General features: G+C 35.1%; 1 protein-coding gene across 1 annotated transcript in view; it reads left to right on the forward strand.

Moving 5' to 3' along the window:
- The first annotated feature begins 6448 nt into the window (after positions 1–6448).
- LOC137233507 (uncharacterized) overlaps positions 6449–25891 on the forward strand; it is a 340694-nt gene continuing 321251 nt past the window's right edge. The window contains exon 1 of the mRNA XM_067756572.1: positions 6449–6578. The gene's annotated coding sequence lies outside the window, so the exon portion shown is untranslated. The remainder of the gene's footprint in view (positions 6579–25891) is intronic.

The raw sequence follows: 25891 nt of genomic DNA on the forward strand, positions 1-25891 counted from the left end.
AAGGTTAAGTTCGGGTGTAACCGAACATTACATACTCAGTTGAGAGCTATGGTGGCAACATAAGGGAAAATAACCATGTAGGAAAATGGACCGAAAATAACCCTGGTATGTGTGTGTATGACATGTGTATCAAATGAAAGGTAGTAAAGAGCATTTTAAGAAGGAGTGGGCCATAGTTCTATAGGTGGACGCCATTTAGGGATATCGTCATAAAGGTGGATCAGGGTTGACTCTAGAATTTGTTTGTACGGTATGGGTATCAAATGAAAGGTGTTAATGAGTATTTCAAAATGGAGTGATCCTTAGTTCCATAGGTGGACGCCGTTTCGAGATATCGCCATAAAGGTGGACCAGGGGTGACTCTAGAATGTGTTTGTACGATATCGGAATCAAATTAAAGGTATTAATGAGGGTTTTAAAAGGGAGTGGTGGTAGTTGTATAGGTGGTCGCCTTTTCGAGATATCGGCATAAAGGTGGACCAGGGGTGACTATAGAATGAGTTTGTACAATATGGGTATCAAACGAAAGGTATTAATGAGATAAAGGTGGACAAGGGGTGACCCTAGAATTTGTTTGCACGATATGGGTATCAAATGAAAAGGGTTAATGAACATTTTAAAAGGGAGTGGGCGTTAGTTCTATAGGTGAACGCTTTTTCGAGATACCGCCATAAAGGTGGACCAGGGGTGACTCTAGAATGCGTTTGTACAATATGGGTATCAAACGAAAGGTGTTAATGAGCATTGCAAAAGGGCGTGGGGCTTAGTTCTATAGGTGGACGCCTTTTCGAGATATCGCCATAAAGGTGGACCAGGGGTGACTCTAGAATGTGTTTGTACGATATCGGAATCAAATTAAAGGTATTAATGAGGGTTTTAAAAGGGAGTGGTGCTAGTTGTATAGGTGGTCGCCTTTTCGAGATATCGGCATAAAGGTGGACCAGGGGTGACTATAGAATGAGTTTGTACAATATGGGTATCAAACGAAAGGTATTAATGAGTATTTTAAAAGGGAGTGCGCCTTAGTTCTATAGGTGGACGCCTTCTCGAGATATATCCATAAAGGTGGACCAGGGGTAACTCTGGAATATGTTTGTACGATAAGGGTATCAAATTAAAGGTATTAATGAGGCTTTTAAAAGGGAGTGGTGGTAATTGTATATGTGAAGGCGTTTTCCAGATATCGACCAAAATGTGGACCAGGGTGACCCAGAACATCATCTGTTGGATACCGCTAATTTATTTATATATATAATACCACGAACAGTATTCCTGCCAAGATTTCAAGGGTTTTTTATTTCGCCCTGCAAAACTTTTTCATTTCATTCTACTTAATATGGTAGGTGTCACACCCATTTTATAAAGTTTTTTTCTAAAGTTATATTTTGCGTCAATAAACTAATCCAAATACCATGTTTTATCCCTTTGTTTCGTATTTGGTATAGAATTATGGCATTTTTTCGTTTTTCGTAATTTTCGATATCGAAAAAGTGGGCGTGGTCATAGTCAGATTTCGGCCATTTCTTTTACCAATACCAAGTGAGTTCAGATAAGTACGTGAACTGAGTTTAGTAAAGATATATCGAGTTTTGCTCAAGTTATTGTGTTAACGGCCGAGCGGAAGGACAGACGGTCGACTGTGTATAAAAACTGGGCGTGGCTTCAACCGATTTCGCCCTTTTTCACAGAAATAAGTTATCGTCCCAAAATCTAAGCCCCTACCAAATTTCACAAGGATTGGTAAATTTTTGTTCGACTTATGGCATTAAAAGTATCCTAGACAAATTAAATGAAAAAGGGCGGAGCCACACCCATTTTGAAATTTTCTTTTATTTTTGCATTTTGTTGCACCATATCATTACTGGAGTTGAATGTTGACATAATTTACTTATATACTGTAAACATATTAATTTTTTTGTTAAAATTTGACTTAAAAAAAATTTTTTTTTTAAAGTGGGCGTGGTCGTTCTCCGATTTTGCTAATTTTTATTAAACATATATATAGTAATAGGAGTAACGTTTTTGCCAAATTTCATCATGATATCTTCAACGACTGCCAAATTACAGTTTGCAAAAATTTTAAATTACCTTCTTTTAAAAGTGGGCGGTGCCACGCCCATTGTCCAAAATTTTACTAATTTTCTATTCTGCGCCATAAGTTCAACCACCTACCAAGTTTGATCGCTTTATTCGTCTTTGGTAATGAATTATCGCACTTTTTCGGTTTTTCGAATTTTCCGATATCGAAAAAGTAGGCGTGGTTATGGTCCGATATTGTTCATTTTAAATAGTGATCTGAGATGAGTGCTCAGGAACCTACATACCAAATTTCATCAAGATACCTCAAAATTTACTCAAGTTATCGTGTAACGGACGGACGGACGGACGGACGGACGGACATGGCTCAATCAAATTTTTTTTCGATCCTGATGATTTTGATATATGAAAGTCTATATCTATCTCGATTCCTTTATACCTGTACAACCAACCGTTACCCAATCAAAGTTAATATACTCTGTGAGCTCTGCTCAAATGAGTATAATAATGAAATATTAATTTATAAAATATCATTACTATTCGGCAATGTTAAATTAAATTGAATACTTTTTGAGTTTTGGTTTATCGCAAGCGGATTACTATCTAGGTTTTCCCAAAATGGTGCTCGGTGGGTAGTTTTGAAATCAAATATTAATAATAATGAGATATAAAATTTAAAATTCATTGTGATATATCCCTTTGTTTACGTCAATTTAAAATGAGGTTGATATTGGAAAACAATGTATTCATATACACTTACTTTTCTTCTTATTCTCACCCTTTTAAAATAAAAACACTGAAGTTAAGATTTCATTATAAATTTAAATTACTATCCGATATATATTTGAACAAAATATATGCTGATTTTAAAGCACAAACTATATAATCTAGAGAAATTCATTCCATAACATCCTGTACCCTCCTCTTCAATGTTAAACACCGGCTTTTGGAGGAACTCTGTTATCCATACACTTTTTTGTCGCCCCTCAACATAAACTTTTATGTTCTTCAATGTTGACATCAAATAGTTTTTTACATATTTAAAACTATCGCTTCCATAGGACAGTAATAAATTATGGTGATGTAACATTAACCAATTAGCTTGTCGTTGATTATCCTTACTCAGTTCCGAAAATTCGAAACGAGCTTTTATGTTGAAACAGTGGAATTCTTCATTGTTGAGGTCCACAGCTATTTCCTTTGCAATAAATCTATTATCGTATGCTTTAAAGCCTTAAACATCTACTGTCGAAAACATTATGAAAATTAATAAAGGAATATCTTTGTAACGGTAGGCTTTCTATACGTTAAGCACAGACAGTTGAAGCATAGTTGGGTATAAAAAAGAATTTTTATCATTCCCTAACACTTATATACTTTAGAAATATGAGAGGTCATTTAAAAATTTGGGCCCTTTAAAAGTTTGGAGCCTTCTTTTAAAATCTGAGCTCGATACTCTCCTACACGGATGAGCTTCTAAGCTCTTTTTTTCTAGCAGTCAGAACACAAAACAAACAATTCGAAGCTTTTTCTTATAGATCAGCCAGAACGTATGAGCCTAAATGCAGGCACACAAACTTACAAACTAATAAAAAGATAAACAAAATGTTTAGTCTTCATATTTAATTGCGGTTTTATGAAATTCTCACATGCATATATATGGGCCAGCATGTACACACAAATTTACAATCTAATAAAATGCCAAACAAAATGTTCAATCTGCCCCTGATCGGATTTCTATGTTTTATACTTACGGAAAATTTGATAACGAATTTAATTAAATGAAATACAGCATGAGGTTTTATTTACTTATATACATATAAATATGTTTCAATGTAGTACGGTTAAGGTTTCTTAACAGTGTGGTTTAATAAAATTCCCATGTACAAACATATGTGACAGTATATGCACACAAACTGACAACCTAATAAAATGCCAAACAAAATGTTCAATCTTCATATTTAAAAAATTATAATTTATGTATATGCTGTCATGTTTAAGGAGCTCAAATGGAAATCCTTAGTTCAATATTGAGATAACCTTTAGTTAATTATGAAATTCTCACATGTATATATATCTATAGGACAGCAAGTACACACAAATTTACAATCTAATAAAATGCCAAACAAAATGTTCAATAATGGAAAATCATAAGTTCAATATTAAGATAACCTTTAGTTAATTATGAAATTCTCACATGCATATATATATATATATATATGGGACAGCATGTACACACAAACTTACAATCTAATAAAATGCCAAACAAAATGTTCAATCATCCCCTGATCGGGTGCCATACAAGCCCGTTTTGTAGACGAGAAAAAAAAAGGTGGGGGGGACGGTACTACAAGTGCCCATCGGCTCCTGTTTGTAGACGATAAAAAAATGGTGTTGGGGTTGGGGTGTTGTGGGTTGGGATTGGGCGGTACTACATGTGTCCAACTGCTACTTTTTGTAGACGAGAAAAAAGGGGGTTGGGGATTGGGATTGGGAGGTACTACAGGTGTCCAACTGCTACTTTTTGTAGACGAGAAAAAAGAGGGGTGTTTGGGGGATTGGGGAGCAGTCGATCGATTTCTTGCTGGATTCACAAAATTCTCTCACTTACATACATGTGCGTCAGTATGTATACAAGACAAAGGCAAGCGGTTCTTTAGAAATCTATGGGACTCTTTAAAAACGCTCGCGTTAAGTCTAGGACTCATTAGAAATATGGGGGGGGGGGGGGACATTTAAAAATTTGCGGCCCTTTAAAAATGCAGGGCCCCCCTGCATCCTCTCCTGAACGGCTAAGCTCAGCTAAAGGCAAACAGCTCTAAGCTTTGTCTTATAGATCAGCCAGAACACAAACCGAAAGAACGGATGCACATAAATGTAGGCAACGAAATTGTTTTGGTATTTTGCGATTTCATACGTATGCGCCTAAATGTAGGCAACGAAATTGTTTTGCTGTGTATATATGTGTGGCGGTGTGTATATACTTTTCCTTTCCCCATTTGAGCTGGAACCGCCATTTCCATACTATTAACTTTACAACAACTAAGGCAACGTGGCTGAAAGCGTTTGTTATATGTTCAACTATCGTAGGAGTGCGGGTTCAAATCCTACTACAGGGAGAAAAGGCTTTGAAGAGATTTACAAGGTATAATCGAAACAGCTGTCGCCTTTTCCGCCCTGATGTCACGTTGTTTAAATATAGTTTAAAGTTTTTAATTTTGATTTTGGCGTCGAGGAAAGTTAACTACATATTTTATTCAAGTAGGCACTCTATATTGCATTAATTAAGTAATTAAAATTTGTATATAATACGATAAATGGAGCACACTAAAAGATTTAATGCAGAAAATCATTAACATCTAAGACCTTTCCGAACTTATTAGAGATGTCATTTATTTGAAAAGGTAAAAGGTCGGACGTTTCATCCAAAAAGTCGTTGTAACTCACTTTGACGGAATTGGAACAATAATTGCATCAAAGAGATGCGACGATATATATATATGAGGTGGGCTGTAGTCACTCAAGACAATCATCGGATAACAAAGTTTTATCATTAACTTAACAGGGCCCGTATTACGTGTTACGATCCGTGATCGAAACTAATTTTTTAAATCACAATATCTCTGAAAGAGATCCATAACTTATTATAATTTTTAGGAAATATTTGACAGTTGCATAGTTATCGCTTGAGTAAAAATGGTTTTCAGTCACTGATCGTAACACGTAATACGGGCCCAGTTTTGAGCAGGGAAATATATCGGGTGTAGATAGAAATATTTTTGCAGGAGGAATGTAGCAAACACCTACACAGACGCTGTCTATTTGAATGCGGATAAACAGGAATTCAATGGAATCATCTCATGATATATAAACGTCCTTGGAAGGGATCGAGGAATGAATGGGGTGAAGGACACAAACGAACTACCCGCTAGGTGCACCACATTGGTCATGTGGGTCCCAGGTCACAGAGGTATACCTGGGAACTATGCTGACGGGTAGATTTAATTATGCTCTGGTGGAACAGTTCTTCCAGAAATCTGATAATTCAGTATAATGGCCATATAAAATACTGGCGGGATGTGAACGTACCTTCTTAACAATATTTGCGAAACGAAACGGCCGATTGGAAGAAAGAATTTTGCTTATTGTATCAGTCTAGTTTACATACATACATACAAACAGAGGAGGAAACTGTTATCGAACTAAACCACATGTTTTTGCCAACAAGCATAAGTAGGCATACCCATATGTATTGCATTTACCATGCACTTATGGATTCACTTATACTGACTATAATACTCACATGCATGTATGTACATATACACATTAGTGCAGAAACTTAACTTCTCAATGCAGGTAATCAACATTTTAAACCGAAATTGCGCGTAGTCGTTAGCAAATTTATAAGTTTGGGTTAGTTAAATTCAAACCACTTGCGCGCGAAGTCATTCCCGACTCGGCGGTTTATTAAAACGTTTTGGCATTTTTTCTAAGCTTTATCTGCGATTTTGACTCGGGGTTTTTGTTTTTAAGCTTATTGGGTAAGGTTAACTAAATTAATTAAATTGTGAGTCTTGTTTGTGGTCTTATTAAATTAATACAAATCAAAAAGTGTTGTGTACATAAATTCCTATCCTATGCACAGGAACATATGTATATATATTCATACGCACATGTTGTTATTGCATATAAATTTAAGAAACGTTCCTAAATGCTATCACTGATAACCCAACAAACAACCGAAACTTACCATAAACTTACAATAGTAAACATAAGATTTGGGAAACTGTTGCTATGAGCAATATGTCACGTTGACTTCCAATAATTAGGTTAGCGAAAGTGGACAACTATTAACAAACTATAAATTTTGTATTGAAATTAATTGTAAAGCTAGGCATGCATGAGATACATGAGATATGTGCGCGAACCTTTTCTCTGTATATATCGAACATACAGCTGCGAACACGAAAATAGCAGTGGCAATTTTTTAACTAAATTCTTCCTTTTTAATTTTCGAAGACTTGAGTTTTGTAACATAAACAATGCAACCCAATCTCAAGACCATTTCCGAGAAAATTCGAGAATATAGTATGAAAAATGTGGATCTATTTTTTAGAGTTTTCAAAATATGCATTGCTTTTTTTTGAATATGCAGTTTTTTTTAGCTCAATCAGGATTTGGCTTCTGGATTTACATTCTATAGGTCACAGACGCGGCATTCGCAGGCATTTAAGCCTGTATTAATAGGAACATAATCAATAGACTTTATGCATATTATAATGCTTGCATAGCAATAGCAGAGTGCTTCATTCCATAGAAATTTTAGGGAGCTTAAACATTTGAATACTTATATATATCCATAGATAATGCGGTTTGGACGCGGAAAGAAAATGAAGTAATTTTTTATTGCTTGTGAAAGTATATAAAACTAAGCGAAGCTTATTGAGAATTTTACACTCTTTGAATGAGATACTGAAGGTGAAAGAAGACCCCATGCTCGTGAAAGTTCACGATGGTATGACGCTACCGACTATCAGTCACCTAACGATCTTAGGAGTAACGTTCGATAAAACTCTCACTTTCAAAGCGCATGCTTCTATCTAGCAAAGAACTGTTTGATCTAGCCCCGCCTTCAAGAGGGATAAGAAAACATCTCCGCAAGTACTATGATGAGATTGCGGACCTACCTACGTAGCCGTTTCCAGATAAGCATAAGGAGGTTCTACGCCCAATCTACTCAGAACTCCTGTACTAGGTCGTCCCGGTGAACGCCGTTATGCTATCAATATACACTATCCAACCCTTGCAGAAGAAGAAAGCGGACTTCCCAGGGAGACACAAGTTAATTTGGATCAACTTCGTTCTTGATACTGTAACAAGCTAAACTCTTACTTACACAGAATCAACCCCGATTTACGTAATGTATGTCCTGAATGCGATGTGTCCCCACATGACACTAACCATCTTATCAATTGTAATGTGGAACCTACGCCTCTAATAGCAACATCCCTATGGTCCAACCGTGTTGAAACTGCAGCTCCTTGAACTTCCGTTAGAGGAATTTGATGACAATTTGTGAGTGGACGCCCCCATTGAATGGAGTGAAGCACTGTGAACAGAACAACATCAACAGTTTTTTTCTAAATAAATGACACTATGTGATAGTGAAAATACACTTTTTGCGAAACAATTACTTAAGTATACAAAAATTACTTACTGGGAATTTCGAATTCGCCCTCAAAGAACCGATTTCCACGGTTTTGCATTCGTTGGAAAGGTCTCGGGCTCCGTGAGGTTTATAGCAAAGAAAGTTCAGGATGGATGCACAGGGTCTCCAGATATATGCCAAAACGTGGACTCGGGTACCCCTAGAATGTGTTTATAGGATATGGATATCAAATGAAAGCTGTTGATGAGTGCTTTAGTAGAGGGTAATTTTCATACCACTGGGTGACTAGGATCTCGAGATATAGGCCAAAACGTGGACCCGGGTAGCCCTGGAATGTGTTTATAAAATATGGATAACAAATGAAAACTGTTGATGCGTGCTTTAGTAGAGGGTAATTTTAATACCCCTGGGTGACTAGGGTCTCGAGATATAGGCCAAAACGTGGACCCGGGTACCCCTAGAATGTGTTTATAGAATATGGATAAGAAATGAAAGCTGTTGATGAGTGTTTTAGTGGAGGGTAATTTTCATACCTATTGGTGACTAGGGTCTCGAGATATAGGCCAAAACGTGGGCTCGTGAACGCCTAGATAGTGTTTTTACATTTGTAACCAACATTCAAAGTAGCGAAGCTTTTATTTTGCTTGCCTGTTTGTGGCTAGTTTGATAGTTGGGCGGAACTCCTGGTAGCAGCTAGCAATCAGCCTGTGGTGGGGTTTATTTAACTATCCAACTATGCCTTATAATTGGTCCATAACTTTAATCGAGTTCCTGCGGAGTTGCTGACGAAGACAACTACAATGTTAGGCAAAAAAAATTAGGACTAGAATATATCATTCCTAACGAATGAAGACAAAAAAAATATATATACCCCCTAAAACTCTTCTATGATCTTGTTCACCTGCATGCTATGGATATGGTGTTGCTGTTAGCGCAATTGCAGGGACCAAGCCCACCCTCCATTTATCCTCTAGGGCGCTAAAATAAGGATCCCAGGTACACATCAAACTTCTACATCTTTACCCCATCGCAAAAGGAAACTGAATTTTTACTCCATATTTTTTTTATTTATATACACAAAAAAAATTTCTTTAAGAGTTTTCAAGGTTTAAACAATATGGCGATCACAGCCATTGGAATTACCCTTTCTTCACTTAAAAAGAACTGGTGTTTACAACGACAAATCTAAAGCTAGAAGTAATTAATATTTATTTTATGCCTAAAGTTCGTTGAGAATGTTTATTGGCAAAACAAAAAGAATCCATAGTAAATTGTTTTGCCATAGAGAACAAGAGAAAGAGAGAGAACACGAATGGTAACTTCAAATTTCACGCTCTCGCTTTTTCTTACTCAACAAAAAAAAAATCACATAAAAATATAAAACTACTAGAAAGGGAATGAAATTATATTTATATGTATGTTTATAAATAATTACTTATGTACTCATGTTTTAAACTTACGGCAACATTTTTCGGCAGCATGATGAAAGGCCTTACATGATAACTGCTGAGCTGTTGAATATATATGTATATGTAGAATTAGCAACAACAGTTTAGCAACATTCTTTCTGCAACAATTATAATTTCTTACTTATTGTATATTACTATTTTATTACACTATTTATTATACAAATTATAATAAATAGTGGCACTCTTTTAATATCAACAAATCTGGGACATTAAACAATTTTGGTTTTGTTTTCGTTGCAGCAAAATACGATAGATGTTTAAAGTTTCGTTCTTCTTAGCGTTGGTAATTAGATTTGTGGTTTTTTTTTTTTGGTTTTTTTGTTTTTTGGAGTTTTTGTTTTGGTTTTCTTCTTAAAACAAGACTAATTCAATAATTGGTTGACTCCGACTGTCTATTTATTTTGTTTTTTTTTTTTTTTTTTTTTTTTAAAAAAATTATTTTAATACTTATTTCTTCTCAGTTTGTTGTATGAATGGACTGCAAGAGTCCTCCAATTTCCGTTTATAGTTTGTTTGTTTTTAAGAACTTAACGAGAGCTTTAGTTAACTTTTAATTTTTCACAACCGCGTGGTTTCATTAACCGCGCCGTGAGCTCGCAGCACTCCGAACAAAACTAACAGCCACTATGGGAGGTAATTTGGTCTGCATTATTGCGGAGTGCAAAATCAATATTTGATATGGCGTTTGGCACCATATGATCTCCTGATTAGGTTGGATACGCAAAGTCAAAGGCTACGAATTCTTTATGGGTGCAGATCACTTGTCGCTGGGGAAAATAAAACACAACAAAAAAAAAAAGGAATGAGATTCGATCCGTTCCTCATAAAACAACATAGGTAATTCGGATTTATTAAAACAATTGAAAGAGGATTAGTTGGTGTTTTGGTCATGAATTTAGAATTACCTGCTGTGTGCGTATACGCTTGCAGCAAGGCGAGAGGATTTGATTGATGGAACAGAACTCTTGCAATTCTTCACCAATTGGAAGTAAAATCTATACACATGTTAAAACATGTAAATAACGTAGGTCAGCGCGATTGATTGAAAATATGTTGTTGTACTTACATGATTGAAAAATTGTAGACGAATTACTTTTGCAGAGTTTAGACTTCACTCCTACCTTGAAGAAAACCAGAAACGGAAAGGAAGCTAGCAATTTCCTGGGAATCTTTTATATGTACGAAAATTTGACAGATGGATGAACAATCTGTCGTGTCAATCAGAAATGATTTGTCAATGATAGTGTTGTAAAGTAACCCAGAGTTGCGATGTTTTCTTCTTCGTTTATGAACACAAAATATACATTTCTATTCGATTTTCACTTAGTGCTGATGTATAGATTATATGGTCGCTTTGTGTATTTATAAACCTAGAGGTAATTTCTTCTTTCTTACAAAAATAACAACACAAATGAAGAGGATAGTCACAAGACCAGATAAGAGGGAATTTTCTTAAACTTCAATGTTAGATGGAAAAGCAATGAGTAACAGAAAAATTGCGTTTACGTCAAAGGACAAGTCTTAAGGCCGAATATCTTTCGCATTAAATGTACCTACTAGTTTTCCGTTAAGGTCTTCTAGGACGTAATAATGGTTTCCCACATTTTTTCGAATTCGAGCTTTGATATAAGTAGGGGTAAATTTTGCGTTGGAATTCTTGGCCGAATTACTCTGAGAAAAATTTCGTCGAAAGACTTCTTGTCCTATTTGATATGAACAAGGTTTGGTTCTTAGATTATACTGTTTTCTGTTTCTCTAATAAGCTTCTTTTATTTTACTTTGGATGTTTTTTCGTAGCAATGCCAGCGAATCTTTTGGTGTTAGACGATTTTCATTTTCCTCCAGCAAATCGAGTTTTTTTAGTAGTTTGTACTCGGATCCATGAGTGATCATATTGAAGCCACAGATGGCATGGTAGGGTGAATAGCCTATGCTTTGATGCACGCCATTCCGGAGGGCGCAGGAAATTTTGGGGAGATTTTCATCCCATTCGCGATGGTCTTGTTTAATGTAAGCCCGTATAGCTGCTAAGATTGACCTATTAACTCTCTCGGACGCATTGCTTTGAGGAGAATATATCGCCGTGTATACGTGGTCAATACCGAACGCAGATAGGAAGGCCTGAAAGTCGTTTGCTCTAAACTGGCTTCCGTTGTCACTAACGATGGTTTCCGGGACCCCATATGCGTAAAATATTTCATTTTCCAAAAACTCTATAATTTTTTTTGAAGTGAATTTTCATAGTGGACACAGCCAATGAAACTTACTAAAGTGGTTCAAAATAATTAACAGCCCGATATGTCCTTTTTTGCTTCGTGGATATGGACCTAATAAGTCGATATATAACTTTTGAAACGGCCTTGATGAAGTTGAGGCGTTACCCATTGGTGGTCGGGTAATAAAGTTGGGAGCTTTAGTTTGCTTACAGATGTCGCACTGTCGGATGTATTCTCGAACGTCTTTAACCAATCCAGGCCAGTAAAGGTTGCTTCTAATTAGTTCCAAAGTTTTGACCACACCACCATGAGAACGAATTTTGTCGTTATGAGCTTTCTGCAATATACTGTTACGCATATTAACCGGTATCCAAAGTTTCCAGGACTTTTGTTCTTGATCGTTATCACCAGAAGCATGTTCAGTTCGAATGTAAACGTATTTATCCATTATTTTTAAATCTGGAAGCTTTTCTTGTTCCATCCGAATTCGGTCTTCAGTATCTTGTAATCCTCATCTTCAAAATGAGGCGAGTCAAGATCCCTTAGTGGCTCTTCTTTTTCCACGCTAGATACATTTCCTTCGTACATACGGGACAAAGCATCAGGAACAATGTTGTGTTTTCCTTTGCGATGACTTATGGAGAAGTTATAGCCTTGTAGTTTGAACGCCCATCTGGCTAATCGTCCTGAAAGATTGGGTTGCCTCATAAGCCATATCAAACTTGCCTGATCGGTAATGACTTCGAATTCTTGTAATTCTATATAACAAGGAAAGCGGTCGATTGCCTCAATGGCTGCTAAGCATTCCCTTTCGGTCACGCTGTAATTTCTCTGAGCAGAGTTTAATTTCTTTGACATGAATGCAATTGGACATTCTGCACCTTCGTCATTTAACTGTACAAGCACAGCTCCAATGCCATAATCACTGGCATCGCAATGGAGGTAAAATTTCTTATGGAAGTTCGGATTTGTTAATACAGGAGCGGTTGTAAGACAATTTTTTAAAGACTCGAATGCTTCTTGTGCCTCGTTAGTCCATTTAAATTTTTGTTTGGACTGTAGTACTTCGATAATAGGACAAGCAATATCGGCAAAGTTTTTAATAAACCTCCTATACCAACCGCAAAGTCCTAAAAATCCTCGGACTTGTTTTAAGTTTTTTGGTGGCGGCCAGGATAAGATAGAACTTATCTTTTCCGGGTCTGTTGAAATCCCTCCGTCGCCAATTATATAACCTAAATATTTCACTCTCGTGACGCAGAATCGGCTTTTGGATAAGTTTAATGTCAAATTTGCCTTTTTGAATTGTTGTGCTAGACGAACCAAAATTTCCATATGCGTATCAAAATTATCTGAAACGATGCACATATCATCAAGGTATCCAAAAACACAATATCGCAGGTCCGCCGGTATGAGTTCATCCATTAATCGAGACATGGTCGAGGGCGCATTACACAATCCAAATGGCATAGTGGTGAATTGATATAAAGGCCTCCCGGGAATTGTAAAGGTGGTTAGCGGTTTGGATTCTGCTGTTAACTCGATCTGCCAGTACGCATCTTTTAGGTCCAATTTGGTTATTAAATTCGCTTTTGGAAGCCTCGCACAAATTCCATCTATGTTGGCCAACAGATAGGCATCTTTTTTTGTTACGGAGTTAAGTTTGCGGGCATCTAGACGTAATCTCACCTTACCAGGCTTCAAGACCAACCGCATTGGAGAACTCCATGGACTTTGGCTTGGTTCAATTACCCCTAAACTAAGCATTCGATCAATCTCGTCATACATTAATTTTTCCACCGCTGGACTAACCGGATAATATCTTTGCTTTATCGGCTTTGCATTCTCTGTGTCGATTTTGTGTTGAATTAATGGACTTCGACCTAAGCCTTTGGTTTTGTGCTGTACGGCTTCGCTAGCCGCACGAAACTCACCCTCGATTGCCTCCAAACTATTATTGGAGGGCGCCGCCTCCATGTAGTCGCCATTGATGCCTTATTACCTACGATCGTGTGGCGGTCTCCTACGCCAGATATGGTGCCGCATTAAAAATGTCGACTACACTTTTTAATTGAAATTTAAAATACTTTTTATTAAAGAATAAATCACGTATAAACTTGAGCACGTCTTGCTCGTCAAGTTGCTAGAAAAGTTATGATAGCGGTGAAACATGAAAAATGCCGATGTCACTCTTGCATGTCGTTTTTCATGTTTCACCCCACATATATCTTATTCTCTCTTACATACTATATTACAATGGATCATGCCATAATGTGTTGTGTTGTATTCATTTTATGTGTAACATTCACAATTAAATATTATTGTGAGCAACAATGTTGAGATGTTGCCAGATGATTATTAAAAAGTTAATTTGGGGGATTTTATCCTCACATCACCCTTTTTGGGGAAAAGAAGAATTGACAAAGTGATCAATTTTGTCACATTCTTCTTTGGCCATAACTTATAAAAATTGTTGCGAACAAACGAATATATTTATATTAGGGTGTACCTTCCCTTTTTTTTTTCGTTGGTTCGGAACCATTTTTATTAATAATTGAAAAAAAACGATTTTATACATCGAGTAGTTAGATTTTAGTTAAATTTTATAGTTCATTGTAACTTAAATGAAAGGTATAAATATTAAAAATTTTTTTTTTTTTTTTTTTTTAATTTATGACAAAATATGTTGAATGTTTCTCTTTTTTTTTGTAAATATTTGTGTTTTACATATTTAATTTAAAGTTTTATATTTTGTATTAGATACTAAATATGTATTTTTTCTACGGACCATTTTATAAAAAGGTTTATTTGAATATACAAAATTTGTGCTTCTTTTTTTTTTTGTTGTTTTTTTTTTTGTTTTAACAATTTTTACGCCTTCGTGGCTGCTTAAATGATAGTAAGTAAATTTTGGATTTGCTTTTTAATCAAATTTAAAGTTTAGTGAGACTATTAAGGTAATATTAATTTACTTTACTAAGTCGGTTTTTATGTACCACTTTTTCTTTGTTTTTGACTTCATCGAAAATAGTTACGTTGGGTTCGTTAATTTTGGTTATGATGAACGGACCTTGATAAATATTTTCGTGTTTATGATGTGGTTCTTTTTGTAAAAGCACTCTATCTCCGATTTTTACAATTAAAGGTCGTGCCGTTTTATCGTACAAATTTTTACTTTGTAATTTATTTTTATTAATTAGGTTTTGTGCCATTTTGTGCGTTTTCTGCATCCTAAACTTAACTTCTTTGGCATAGTTTTCGACGTTATAGATCGGGTCAATTTTTTCTTTTGTCAATTCATTAGGCAAAGTTGCCTTTTTTCCAAAAACTAACTCGTAAGGCGAAAATTGATTGTCGAAAACTGTGCTACTCGTAGTGTTGTGTAGGAAGGTAAAATATTTTAAATAAACATCCCAATCAGAAAAATTGTCTTTTAGATATGCACGTAAGTATTCATTAAACACTCTATGATTACGTTCAATCGTGCCAACAGTTTCGTGATGGTATGCACATGAAAAATTATGTTGGATATTTAAAAGTTTAGTTAATTCTTCAAATAATTCGTTTTTAAATTCAGTACCTAAATCTGATTTTATGGCATTCATTGTGCCGTAAGTTAAAATGAATCCTTCAAAAATAGCTGAAGCGATTGTTTTTGCCGATTTGTCCGGTACAGCGACTGTTACCAGATATTTAGTCATGTCGCAAATCATGGTAAGTGCGAACTTGTTACCATATTTGGACTCAGGTAGGGGTCCTATTGTGTCAATTACTAGTATATCAAATGGTTTACAAGGAGTTGGTGTTAAAACAAGTTTTTCTTTTGTTTTAGGTTTAACCTTGTTTAACAGACAATCCTTACAATTTTTGATATATTTCGATATATCGCGAGTCATGTTCTTCCAATAAAATTTTGTTCGCAATTTTGCGTAAAGTCTTTTCATTCCGCAATGTCCACCGGAAATGGGATCATTATGGTATATTTTCATAAGTTTTAATTTTGTATCTTCATCTGTTACTGTCTCCACTGGATCTGTTAGTATAATTTCTAATGATTTTAAAATTTTATTTCCAATATTTTTGAAATTCGTAATAGTATAATGTTCGAACATAATATCGTTTTTAGGCCATTCAATCTGCTTAATTTTGCGTTTGCCGGCTTCTGATTCAAGCCTCGAAAATAATTTCTCTAAAGTCATTATTTCGTTAACAAGCTCAAAACTAAGTAACTCGAGTTTCTTATGTTTAATATGCGCAAAAATTCTTAAATTTGTTGTTTTATTATTTTTATCGTACGTAATTGCAGATCTTATTCGTGGGACTTTTTTCGAAAAATTGAATGAAAATTTGTCGTAGACATGTAAAGTAAGTTGTTTTTCGTCGTTTTTGTCTGTTTTTCTGTGTAAATGTTTGTCGTTTGCCTTTCTTGTCATGGCTCTTGTCTGTACTGCCAAAATTTGTTTATTAGCTTCTTTAATCTCATCAATTGTTATACGCGATAGTGCATCAGCACAAACGTTTGATTTACCTTTTATATATACAATAGTAAAGTTATATTCAGATAGTTCCAGTCTTATTCTTGAAAGTTTTGAAGATGGGTCTTTCATGTTGAATAAGTATACTAGAAGTTTATGATCTGATTTTACAATAAAATGGGTACCATACACATATGGTCGAAATTGCTTGATTGCAAAGTAAATAGCTAAAAGCTCTAATTCTATAATAGGTTTTTTCTGTTCTGCTTTATTAAATGCTTTAGAAGCGAAACAAATTGGTAAATCACTACCTTGCTGTTCTTGACTCAGAATAGCGCCACATCCAGTTGTGGAAGCATCAACTGTAATAATGAATTGTTTAGTAAAATCTGGATATTGAAGTAATTTTGGTGAAAGTAACGCTGCTTTCAAAGATAAAAATGCTCTTTCGCACTCAACATCCCATACAAATTCAACTCTTTTTCGGCTTAATCGATTTAAAGGCGCTGCCAGAGACGCAAAATTAGGTATAAACCGTCTGTAATAGTTTGCAAACGCGACGAATCGTCGTACCGCGTCTTTGTCAGTCGGTTTTGTATATTTTTTAATTGCGTTTATCTTAGAGTCGTCTGGCAACAAACCTTTGGCTGAACATTTATGACCTAAAAATGTAACTTCTGGTCGTAAAAAGTTGCATTTATTTGGGTTAAGTTTGAGGTTAAAAGATCTACAAGTATCGAAGACTTTTGAAAGATTTTTAATGTGGTGTGCTTCGCTACACCCTATGACGATAATATCGTCGACGTACAAAAATGCGACATTGGGTGGTATACCCGAAAAAGCTATGGTCATCATTCGTGAGAATGAGTTAGGTGCTATATTTAAGCCGAATGGAAGCACTTTCCATCTAAATGCGCCACGATCAGTGCTGAATGACGTAATGTCACGAGAGTCAGGGTGCAAAGGGATTTGATGAAATCCTGAAAAAAGATCTAATGTGGAAAAATATTTTGCTCTACCGAGATTGTCTAAAATATCGTCAACTCTAGCTAGTGGAAATTTATCAGCAATGAGTTTTTTGTTTACTGCGCGAAAATCTACGCACATACGATATGCTTTTTGACCGTTTGTATCTTTCTTTGGGACTACAATCAAAGGACTATTGTAATTCGAATAACTAGGTTCAATCAAATCGTTGTCTAATAATTTATTTACTTGGCGATTTATTTCTTCGCGTTGAGAGTATGGCAATCTATAGTTTTTAACATATACCGGATCGTTGTCTGTCAATCTTAGTTTTTGCTCGTAAAAGTTATTTAAAGTCATCTTGTCCGTGTCAAGAGCGAAAATGTCGGCATAATCTATGCAAAGGTCAATTAATTTACTATGAGCATGTTGAGGTATTTGATTTTTTAAAATCGAAGTTAGTTTTTTCGTACGTTTGTCTTCTGTTTCTGTCTTGTTAATTGTATAAACATTGTAGTTTGAAAGTTTTTCTGTTCGAATATTTTTTCTTTTGACACACTTTATATCATCTGTGGTATTTATAACTTTAATAATTGGGTTACTGGAATTAACAATGCACCTAGCTGTGAAAACACCTTTTTCGATTTCCTGCGAGTCCACGAAAAGTGGCTCGGGTGAATTTCCTAAATCAAAAAGTCTGAATATTTCGCATCTTGGTGGAATGATACAACTGTCGCTTTCTGTTCCGTGTAGGATTGGTATCGCGACTTTTTCATTACCTACCCAAAAGGAAATACTATTTCTTTCATAATTAATAATGCATTTGTTAATTTTCAGAAAATCTTTACCCAGTATGCCATCGGATGGAATATTAAAGTCTTCATTTACTACGTGTAAAGTATGTTTAATAGAAAAGTTTGAAAAATTTAAATTTGTGGTAATTTTACCTAAAGTAGAAACTGAATTAGAAGTGACTCCGGTAATGTTAATAATGTCGTTCGTATTTAAGGGAATATTTCTGTCTAGACATGATATTTTTATTAAGGAAATGTCGGCTTGAGTGTCTACTAGGAAAGAACAAAATTTTTGTGACTCGTTTAGTTGTAATTCTATAAAATCAGAGTAATTTAAATTTAAACAGTAGATGGCTATTGGTGAGGGAAGTTCGCTTACTCGCTTAATTCGTCCTCCCTCAGTGTTCGCTCCTGAGGGGCACTGGCGTTTAAAGCGCGAACGTTTGCGTTTCGACCTCTACCATTGGCTGATCTCGCATTGTTGTTTCTATTGTTACTATTGTTTGGATTAGAGTTGGTATTTGGACGCGCATTATTATTGTGATTATTTTGATATCTATTTCCGTGATAATTCCTGTATCTTTGATTATTATTACCGTTATAGTTACTATTGTGTGAAAATGAACTGTTATTATTTCTATAACCAATATAGCCGCGGTTTGGGTAAAAACCTCGATAACTACCACGTGAATTTCTAAATGTACTGTTACCACGTGATCGAAAAGCTAAAACCTGACGCTCAGTTACTTCGTTGTTTTGTTCTACAATTAATTTTGCTACTACGTCTTTCGGATCAGTAAATGCCGTTGAGGCTAAAATGGTTTTTACTAAATTGGATTTTGCATTTAGACGACACACGTTAACAGTTTGTTCGACTGCCATTTCATGAGCTTTCGTTTGAGTGATCCCTTCAATAATAAGAGACCGCTCAAGTGAGTCAGCTAAATCTTCAACTTTTTTGGCAAAGTCTGTATAGTTATTACCGCTAACGTGCAACGCTGCAATTCTCCCTGCTACAACTTTCGAGTTGTCTGGTTTGATCCTATTACGTAGAGCTGTTTTAATTTCGTTGACTGAAGCTACTTGTGTTGGTATTGCTTCACGAGCTTTACCCTCTAATTTTGATTTCAAGAACGCTATAAAAGTATTGGTTAAATCTGCAGTAGCGAATAGTTCGAGTAATTCAATTTTGTCTAGAAAAGAATCAAGTGCTAGTGGATCACCACTGTAGTTTTCTCTAATAGAATTAGCACATGTGTTAATAAAAATTCTCTTTTCCTCTGGAGTTGCCATGATTTGATCGTTAAGATCTGGAGCTGAATTAGCAGAAGATGAGGCCACGTTTGTACTAATTGGATCGTTAAGATCTGGGTTTTCGTTGGAAGAAGGATTAACTAAGTTTACACTATTTGGGTCGTTAGGATTTTGTTTTAAAGTAGAAGAAGTTAAAATTTCACTATTTGAATCGTTAAGATTTGGAGCTAAATTAGAAGTTGAATTTTTAATGGAAGAATTTTCGAAGCCTGGAAAATCTGTTGATAAAGAAAATCTATTTTCCTGGTTTGTGACTTTTTCGGTCGAAGATGAAGCTAAACTTTCGTAGCTTGAGCCTGATTTGTCTGAATCGGATTCTGAATCTGAAGTTTTTTTCACTTGTCTACCACTTCTAAGGTTGTACATATGAAATTACTAAAGCACTTGCTTGAATGTTGAATTTATATTCGAAGTTAAATTGTTGAGGAAAAAGAGCGAAGAGAAAAAAAAATTAAGGAAATATTTAACAATTTGGTAGAGGAATTAATTGAAACTGCAGTGAATTTTTATGAAAGATCTATGAAAGTAATTGATTTTAAAATGGCTCAAAATTATGTATATGAATAGGTAAAAATCTTAAAATGTACTCACGGACGCACCGCTTTATTCAAAAAAAATCTCAATTTGGTTTTTCTCGGAACCACCGCATGTAATAAAAATTGAATTGGTTTTCACGCAACCACCGCATGTAATAAAAAATTTGGTTTTTAACGGAACCACCGCATGCACCGAAAAATTGATTGGTTTTTCCGAAAACCACTTATGTATTGTCAAAAAAAATCCAAAATTTATATTGAATGAGAAGTTAATTTAGTTGGAATACGGAGATATTTAATATGGAATTTTAATTTTTAATATACATACATATATAATTTTAAAGAAAATTACCCGTAGGCAAAAGAATGTTTAATACATATATGTATACTTATTTTTGTCACTGCTGCTGCTGCGCTGGCAGACCTGAATCGCTGCTGGTGTTGCTGCTGGTGTTGTCTTCGATGTATGTGTCTTCGATGTTGTTGTTTTATGCTTAAAGTTGGTGGTGGAGAATTTTGTATGCTTCTGGGTGCCGTTACCTTCGCCGTTATGCGTGGCGTGGTGCGAGTGCCGTTATGGAAATTTATGGAATTTATAAAGTTTTCCGTTAGATTTTATTTATTAAATTGTATTTTAGTTTTGTTGAATTTGATTAGTAGAATTGTTTTTGCGGTTAATTAATTTAATGTAGAAAATTTGTATTGTCGGTTTTAAATATGATTTGTAAAATTGAATCGTAGAATTGTTTAAATTTGTACTAGAAGAACATATTTTAGGTTTGTTAAATTTTATTTTAAGAAATTATATCGTAGTTTAGTAGAATTTAGATAGAAAATTATGTATTGTATTTTTATTGTTAAATTGTAATGTAGGAAATTATATCGTACTTTAGTAGAATTTTATTTTAAAAAATTGTATATTGAGGTTTTATTGAGTTTTAGTTTGAAAATTGCACGGTAGTTTATTAAAAATGTATTTGGAAAATTATGTGTTGAAAATTAGTTGAATTTCATTTAGAAAAATATATCGTAGATTAGTGAAATTTTATTTTAGAAAATTTTAGGTTGAATTTTAATTAGAAAATTGTGTTGTAGTTTATTGAAAATTTATTTAGAAGACATTTAGTTGAATTTATTTAGAAAATTAAGCCGTAGGTTAGAATTTTAATTAGCAATTTAAGTATTGGAATTTATTAGAAATTGAATTTTTAATTTTGCACGTTTATCGCACCACACACACACTTTTGCCTTCTGTCCACTTGAGAAAAAAAAAATTCTCACTCACCACTTACAAAGACGTCCGGCTCGTTCCGATGTTAAAATAAAATGGACGAGGCTCCAGCCTCACGGTCGCCATGTGCTGTACGGCTTCGCTAGCCGCACGAAACTCACCCTCGATTGCCTCCAAACTATTCTTGGAGGGCGCCGCCTCCATGTAGTCGCCATTGATGCCTTATTACCTACGATCGTGTGGCGGTCTCCTACGCCAGATATGGTGCCGCATTAAAAATGTCGACTACACTTTTTAATTGAAATTTAAAATACTTTTTATTAAAGAATAAATCACGTATAAACTTGAGCACGTCTTGCTCGTCAAGTTGCTAGAAAAGTTATGATAGCGGTGAAACATGAAAAATGCCGATGTCACTCTTGCATGTCGTTTTTCATGTTTCACCCCACATATATCTTATTCTCTCTTACATACTATATTACAATGGATCATGCCATAATGTGTTGTGTTGTATTCATTTTATGTGTAACATTCACAATTAAATATTATTGTGAGCAACAATGTTGAGATGTTGCCAGATGATTATTAAAAAGTTAATTTGGGGGATTTTATCCTCACAGTTTCAAAATTAGGAAACATCGACTTGACAACCTCCAATTATTGGAGTTGAGAGGGAGTAAGGGGAAATTCTCCTGAAGGATTGTCACCCTTATCCAAAGTGGATATCATGGAAACTGTCGGTATTACACCCGGAGCAAGCTCAAAGAGTTTCTAAAAATCTACTCCCAATATTAATCTATTCGCAATAGACGGTATAATATAAAGTTTCATGTTTCTGGTCTGATCTTTGTAAGAGATATCTACTTGTATAAATCCTATGACCTTCTGAGATTTACCTTCAGCTGTTTTGACATACGCTGAAACTTTCTTAAATGGTGGTAATTTCTGTAAAACCTCGGTAGCTAAACTCGACCCCACGCAGATAACATTTGCTCCTGTGCCAAGTAAACCTGACTCATTAAAATCAAGAAATTTTACTTTGGCATAAAATCTCATATCTGAATAATCACAAAAGATTGAAGAAACTAACATTTTTTTGTTATTTCTAATTTTTTTATAATAGTTACGAATTCGCAGTGTTGACCGTTTAGGCTTTTGTTTTTGCGTCGATGGCGACTCATTGAAAATTCTCTCTCGAGTATCTATGTAATTTCTTAAACGTTCACGGTATGGACGAAGCGGTCTTAACTGTGGCACAATATTTTCTTGAATAATTGGTTGTCTCAAGTTTGTGTTATTTTGGAGGATCTGGTCAAACGCCAATTTATTTTCTGGATAACAGAAGTTGTAATTGGAGCTAGCCGGCAATGAACCTGGTGTATCCGAATTTAAGATTTCCGAGGCATCCGACTTGTGTCGAGTGCACTCGCCTGCGAGTTTTTTGTACTAAGAATATTACACTTGGGACATTGTGGCTTGTAGGTGTTCGGCTCCCCGCAGCCATAACAACAAATTTTTCGCTCTGCCAAACAGTCTTCCCAGTGGTGACTTTCTTCTCCACAATTCCAACAATTAAATGATTTAGATATACTCTTTTGCATGGCAGATATGGATAAATAAACATCCGCTTCTGGCTCGTTTTCTACCTCCAGGGCAGAAAGATTCCTGCGGGTAGGGGCATGGGAAAGGTGGCGCGGCATTTGAGAAAATGCACGACGAAAGGACTCATCTGCAATAAGATGTTCCCGCATCTGTACTAGCTTTCGCAGATGCGCTATGGAATGAATCGGGATGTATAATAATTCATGCCTGATCTCGGGTTTCAGGTTTCTGGTGAGTATCTCAACTAGTTCTGATTCTTCCATTGGAGTGGACAGTCTGTCGGTAATGGTGCTAACAGCATCGTAGAAGGATTCAAATGTTTCATTAACTTTTTGTTTTCGGTTGCGAATTTGTTCACGGAAGTCAAAATCTGAACGATAGTCTTTGTATTGATACCTGAGCGCTGAACAGAAATCTTGTCATTCAATACGTGGTACCTGTTTATGGTACCTCCAGTACCAATCCCTAGCTTTTCCGCTTAGTAAGATGTGCAAGTTTTTGAAAACATCGCTAAAATCATTATTAAAAGACTCTCGAGTTAATGAGCGTACCCTATAAATAAATTCCTCTACATTCAAACCTTCGGAAGAACCGTCGAACTGAACTTTCCAGTTCTGTATTATATTAGTTATCTTATTCGGGTTCAAGTGGCTATGTGAAAGATTCGGACGACTTTCGAGTGGATTTAACTGCAGAGAAATCGGCTTATTCTGAGACGTATTTATATTTCAATTACTAAACATTCGCTGAATACTATCGTCTATCATAGTCGCGATACGCGAGTAATCCAAGTTTACCTGTGGTACTGGCACATTATTCTGAATGAAAGAATTATTATTACTACCCCCACTTGGCTCATTAATTTCAATTAAGGGTAAAGAGTTATTGTTTATATTGGAATTAATACTTGGACTCCGCTCATGTGATCTTTCCTGCAAAGACTGATTGACAGCATTTTCTGAACGACAATTCAAAGGGCGAAGGCCGTAACTATGAGGTGTTCTTCCGCGACCATGGTCTCTTGTGGATGATTGTCTTAGTGGAGTTTTACTAATTGCACCTTTCTTATTACTTTCAGGTATATTACTGTAAAGCTCTATGTCTTTGGCATGACATAACCGACGACATACGGGGCATTCATTATGGTCTTTGATCCATTTACTGATACAAGTGGTATGAAAGGAATGGTGGCATATAGTATTTGAGCACTGTTTCTTATCGCTCATTACTTGCAAACAAATGGAACATTGTTTTTCTGTCACATCCTTGGTTAAAGCCGGTATATTTTCCGCGCTATGTACCACAGACATTTTATTATTATATGAATTCGTAACAAACTGACTATTTCCTTTATTTGCGATATGTATTGGTAATAGTAGGTTTTTGATGTGTAATTTATTTTTTTTTTTTTGGTTTTTTTTTTTTTTTTTTAAGATCACTAAAAAAGAAAATGAGGAGCATTAAAAGTGGCCTATGTAATATTGAATTTTCTGTAAAGTTCGAAAACAAGTATCTTACGGACGAAAAACAGCATTGCTACACATGTGAAGCGTAAATTTCGTATTCCATATATGAAAAGCATGTCATCCTAAGCTTTTCAAACTAAAACACTTTTGATAAGATGGAAACAATTGATATTAACGTAGCTTTAAGGTCGTTCAACTTTAATTCAAAAATTGGCGAATTCCGTAAAGTCATATTTTCTGCTTGTGCACTGCGCCTTACAACGAAAGCTAGAATCATGTACAGAAATTCTATTAGCACAGGAAACTTATTTAGAGACTGGGACGGGTGCTGAAGTGAAATGACTTTTTAAGTAAAAACTTAAAGTGAGGCAGGTTTTTCAGCTATTATGTCTGCCTCACACGTTGGGCGCCATTTATGTAACCAACATTCAAAGTAGCAAAGCTTTTATTTTGCTTGCCTGTTTGTGGCTAGTTTGATAGTTGGGCGGAACTCCTGGTAGCAGCTAGCAATCAGCATGTGGGGGGCGGGGGGGGTTTATTTAACTATCCAACTACGCCTTATAATTGATCCATAACTTTATTCGAGTTCCTGCGGAGTTGCTGAAGAAGACAACTACAATGTTAGGCAAAAAAAATTAGGACTAGAATATATCATTCCTAACGAATGAAGACAAAAAAAATATAGATACCCCTAAAACTCTTCTATGATCTCGTTCACCTGCATGCTATGGATATGGTGTTGATGTTAGCGCAATTGCAGGGACCAAGCCCACCCTCCATTTATCCTCTAGGGCGCTAAAATGAGGATCCCAGGTACACATCAAACTTCTACATCTTTACCCCATCGCAAAAGGAAACTGAATTTTTACTCCATATTTTTTTTATTTATTTACACAAAAAACATTTCTTTAAGAGTTTTCAAGGTTTAAACAATATGGCGATCACATCCATTGGAATTACCCTTTCTTCACTTAAAAAGAACTGGTGTTTACAACAACAAATCTAAAGCTAGAAGTAATTAATATTTACTGTTTATATGCCTAAAGTTCATTGAGAATGCTAATTGGCAAAACAAAAAGAATCCATAGTAAATTGTTTTGCCATAGAGAACAAAAGAAAGAGAGAGAACTCGAATGGTAACTTCAAATTTCACGCTCTCGCTTTTTCTTACTCAACAAAAAAAATCATACAAAAATATAAAACTACTAGAAAGAGAATGAAATTATATATATGTATGTTTATAAGTAATTACTTATGTTTATACTTATTAGCAACAACAGTTTAGCAACATTCTTTCTGCAACAATTATAATTTCTTACTTATTGTATATTACTATTTTATTATACTATTTATTATACAAATTATAATAAATAGTGGCACTCTTTTAATATCAACAAAACTGGGACATTAAACAATTTTTGTTTTGTTTTTCGTTGCAGCAAAATACGATAGATGTTTAAAGTTTCGTTCTTCTTAGCGTTGGTAATTAGATTTGTGGTTTTTTTTTTTTTTTTGTTTTTTTGTTTTTGGAGTTTTTGTTTTGGTTTTCTTCTTAAAACAAGACTAATTCAATAATTGGTTGACTTCGACTGTCTATTTATTTTTTTTTTATTTGT

This window comes from Eurosta solidaginis, chromosome 5 (assembly GCF_040869045.1).
Source record: "Eurosta solidaginis isolate ZX-2024a chromosome 5, ASM4086904v1, whole genome shotgun sequence".
NCBI lineage: Eukaryota > Metazoa > Arthropoda > Insecta > Diptera > Tephritidae > Eurosta > Eurosta solidaginis.